Source organism: Siphateles boraxobius, unplaced genomic scaffold (assembly GCF_051911475.1).
Source record: "Siphateles boraxobius isolate OS27281-9 unplaced genomic scaffold, OSU_SipBor_1 310, whole genome shotgun sequence".
NCBI lineage: Eukaryota > Metazoa > Chordata > Actinopteri > Cypriniformes > Leuciscidae > Siphateles > Siphateles boraxobius.
The window spans coordinates 142,501-147,500 of NW_027508932.1; the positions used below are offsets into that span (position 1 = coordinate 142,501).

At 34.2% G+C, this 5,000-nt stretch overlaps 1 long non-coding RNA gene across 1 annotated transcript in view; it reads left to right on the forward strand.

Moving 5' to 3' along the window:
• Nucleotides 1-4,182: 4,182 nt before the first annotated feature.
• The window catches only part of LOC143697186 (uncharacterized), a 52,954-nt gene continuing 52,136 nt past the window's right edge, over nucleotides 4,183-5,000 (forward strand). The window contains exon 1 of the long non-coding RNA XR_013186218.1: nucleotides 4,183-4,370. This is a non-coding gene — a long non-coding RNA (uncharacterized LOC143697186). The remainder of the gene's footprint in view (nucleotides 4,371-5,000) is intronic.

Genomic DNA, 5,000 nt, shown 5'->3' on the forward strand with positions numbered 1-5,000 from the left:
AAATATTAGTTATTCATTTTGCATGACAAAGCTTCTACACATTCTCCAGTGCTGTGATACTCAGATTTTATGAAGTCATTATACAGAAAATATTTGACAGGATCATATAGACTCACTCAGACATCAAGAATCAGCGTATGAATCACAACAATGGTGACAATGAAAAAAAAATTGTCACCATTGTTGAGATTCATATGTTGATTCTTGATGTCTCTATACAACTAAAAAACGACAAAACTTTATTTGTGTAGTGTATATATATATATTTTTTTTAAATGCAGGTTATTATAATACTGATACCACAAAATTCAAGGGTCATGTGAAAAATTATGACATTAATTAAAGACTTTGTATAAAGCTAAATTCCACCTACATACTCTGTAATCTAAGATATCACATACAGAGATCTGACTGTCACATCAGTGAATCAGAGATCATCATATGATGACTATAACATCATCAATTAATGATCAAGATCATCTGATATTTTCTCCAGCATTTATGACAAACGTGTATCAAATACACAGTTAAAGCAGCCAGAGAAAAGCAAAAGTTAAATCTCAAGGGTCATGACCCCAACTAAAGCAGACACTGATCCCAATCATGGTGACATCAAATTTATTTTAAAGTTTTTTACACTTTATTTAAATTAGTATATTTTACTTTAATTTTATGGTTTTTGTTTGGCAGCCGTAGCTGCCAGTCATTTGACCATTTTTTTACGATTTTTTTTTTACAATGAAGGTATATGATCGTGATTATTCAGGAAATACCTGTAAAATAACAGTGTTTTTCAGTTTATTTAATTTAGGATGTTTTACAGTTTTTTTGGGGAGCTGACAGTCATTTAACCATTTTATCATTTAACTGTTTTGTTTCTGTTAAATTACAGATTATATTTGTAATTTTACATACATTTTTATGTAATTTAAGAAAACAGAAAAAATACTTTATGAAAAATACAATCAATTTTCTGTATAAAAAATGTGAATTACTGTAATTTGTCATTAATGTCACAATACCTAAAATAACAGCTGAATTTTTATTTTACAGATATTATTTGTACTTTTACAGTGTTTTGAGTATAATTTAAAATTAAAGAAAATGATCGTCAAAAAATCACAGTTATTTTCTGTAAAATTAGGATTTTTTTTTTTTACAGTGTATGTTTAAAACATACCTGCACAGTAATTAAAGACACCTAAAATATATAATTTATAAACACATTCATATGTTCGCGTTGTATAGATGTTGCACTGTTCCCATTTGGCTATTTTTGGGAACCAAAAAAGGACCTGTCCTGAACGTTCCCTGCAGTTTATTATAACTGAAATGTTATTTTTCATTAACAAAGTGTATTTTGCTGATGCAGTTTATTAAAACCTGGATAAGATAAGTCAAAACGCATTATAATCTTCAGATAAATCCAATTTTATCGCTGAAAATATTTAAACAAGGTTAAGCGTTGTATTAAAAGCTACAGATCATAAATACGTGGTTTGTTAGTAACTTTACTGCGCGCGCTTGTTTTTCACAGAAAGCCGCGAACTCGCGTAATTTAAACATAACGGTCATTTCGTTTTGCTGACTGACTAACATTAGTTTATCGACCCCTTTATGGAATATTTACTTATATTTAATAATATACGAGAGTATAGTGTGATTTCAGAGAGATTTGACGCGTCTTATGGAAGAGAACATGAAGTTAATCGAGAAGTTTTTGTTTAGGCTAACTTATTGGCCAAATGAGAGAAGAACGTCCCGCTAATTCAGTGGTAAGATTGTTAACGTTAATGTCTGTGAATAAGATTAATATTTTTAAAAAGCCGTATTGTATTGAAGTCAAGTTATTTGGCGCTTAACGTAGAATCAGTTTCTGTGTAAATCTTACATATTAATGAATAAAATTAAGTAAAAATAACAAGTTAACGTTCACAGAACGTTGTTAATTACAAAAATTGTTAGCTGGGCCATAATTTCGCCATTAAATAAATAAATCCTTTTTTTTATATCACATATATATATATATATATATATATATATATATATATATATATATATATATATATATAATTATATAATTGTGTAATATATATATTACACAAAAAGTCGAAATTATGACTTGGTGTCATATTTTCGACTTTTTTGGGTCATAATAAAAAATTTCCAAAGCTTGATTTTTTTCTTCTATGGCAGAAATAGGCTTCCGCACGGATGAACTTTGTCGTTTAATATTCATGGACATATTCGTTTACATAGGCTACAGAATTCCAAACATTTTGAGGTAGGCCTATGAAAGTCCTAGGGCCAGTTACATAAACATTAAGACTGTGTCTTAAGAAATAGTCTGACCAACAATTAATTAGTAGTCTCACTTTTCGGATTCAAATTATACCAATCTACCTTTTATGTGACTGACTTAAAGTTATGACCAGTCTTAAAGAAATCGATGAGGTAAGACTAGTCTAAGCAGTTTCAGCCATAGACATAATAAATACATAGACGCCCTATTGGCCGCTTTGTAACGTTGCTGCGATACGTCAACGCGTCCGCCATTTTGCGGAGGGCACGACTGCACTGTAATCAAATGCAAGTAAACGGTGAGCTGCGGTTTTTCTGGATAAAAACAAAACAAACAAAAAACATTTATCAACTGATTTCAGTGGTTTGTACGTGCTGTATAAAAAGTTCCATCTCTAGTTATTTAAAATCTCGATACTTCTTATAAAACATTTTTTTTTTAAATAAGGAATTGTCAAAGCTCAGGCTTGTCCTGTAGGCTATCTGGCTTTTTATTATTGGTTAAGAATTGTGAAGATAATTTAATTTTTATATTAATAAAATAAAGTTTTCTTATTGTGGAAAAAGCATTTTCTGTGATTGACCCGATTTTAGCAATAACAAAGATAACTGATGGATCCTTTATGGTAATACATATTACAACTACAGTGCAATGCAAATAGTAAATATAAGATAAAGTGAGAAGTAATAGTAAATAGATTAGTCAATAAAATAAACAAGCAGTATACAGCTAATGAATAGTATAATTATATAATATATAGCATAAGTAGCTACATAATATAATAATACACATATTGATAATAGCATATAGTTTATGTATAATACTATAATAATAGCAATGGAATAAGAAATATCAATTAAAGTATATAGACAATAAAAAATAATAAGTTAAATAGTGACTATGAATAGTACAATCATTTAACAGCATAACTGTAATAGATTGATAATTGCAAGTGGTATAATATTATTAAAATAATAATAAGAACAGAAAATACAATGTAATATCAATTGCAGAATAATATAGACAATATAAACAAATATGAAACATTATAATATTGATCATTAAACTGACATTTAACAAAAAGATGTGTGTAATTTTATTATAGGCCTAAATACAGTGAAGAGAATGTAGCCTATCTAAATAATTATATCTTAAAATATTCCTACATAGCCTATATAAAATAAAATGTCACAACCCTGTCTCTTTTTGTGAGACCAAAGATCGCCCGTTAGATTTACACAAGACGAATTATATCTCATGTTCAACCACTAGACTAGAGACATCAGAGCCAGCGGCACACGCCAGAAGCACTAGCCGAGGTAAGGCTGTTCCAGGCGGGGTACATGAGCGCTGAACGCCCGGTGAACGCCTTTATCTCACAACAAATCTAATCTTTAAATAGGCGCTATCTTTATAAATAAACCATAGATTTGAGCTTTAAACAACTACATTGTCGACTGAAAAACTATTAAAACTACATCTCGTCAGACAATAACAGTAGTATTTTTAAATTGCGCGGCTTTTCTCCCCTGAACATTACTATTACTAATTATATCATGACCAAATACAACCAGAAACAAATGTTCAGTCTTGCTTGTGAAAGATAATTCCTCGAGACCTGTTTTCAAATGTGTGGCGATTTGTACAGCCCGAAGCAGCGCACGAAACAGGCATTTTTCTCAATTCTCGTAATGAGAAGTATTTTAAAGTTGCCCTCCGCAATATGGCGGCGCCGTTGACGTACGCTCCAGCTGCCAATAGGGCGTCTATGTATTTATTATGTCTATGGTTTCAGCAACCTGCCCCGGTGTATATTAAGAGTCTTGTGTGCGCTGTCCTGTGTTCACCAGCAGAGGGCGCCCTGCTGCTGCCGCACGCTCATCTGCATAACCCCGCCCTCTGTGTATGCCATCCGTCCAATGAGAGCGCGGCAGGAGACACCCGTTACACCCGCATCAGAGCCGCGGTCGCGCGCCTGAGAGCTTCATCTGTCCAGCGAGAGGCTCCGAACCCGCGCCGAACCATGACGGACGGAGAGGCCGAAGATGAGATCCAGTTCTTGCGGACCGTGAGTACACGCGCTGGGCTCGTGTGCGTGCGTGCGTGCGTGTGTGTGTATTTGTGTGTGTGTGTGTGTGTGTGTGCGCCGCAGTGGTGCTGATGCTGCGGGAGTCACCGGCATCCGTCTGGATCTGTTGAACGTGGGTGTGAGGAAACTGAGCGCTTATGCAGTGCGCGCGCGCGTGTGTGTGTGTGTGTGTGTGTGTCTGTCAGCTGCAGTCCTGTTGAAGACAGTGTTCAGCTCCACTGCAGACACACACTGTTTACTCTGATGTCATGCTGCATAAATACTGCAGATTGGGTTGATTCAGTTCAGTGCGTATCAATAGATCGTTATTGATCAGTGTGGGAAATGTGGTGCATTAACAGTCAGATGATACAGCAAATCCAGGACATGCACAATAACACAGAGAGGGAATGATTGATTGGATGCAGATTGTATTGATTGTGAGGTGCTGAGCAGGTGCTAGTGTGTCATATTATTCAAGGATGCCAAGGATGTGAAGTTAAAGATTGAAAACAGCTGCACTGATCAAGTCTGTCATAGTCGTCATTATTCGACTGGTTTGATATGGATGTATCAATAATAATACGTCAGGTGGTATCGCCTGTGCTTCTTTGCATTCCTCAGTGTCGT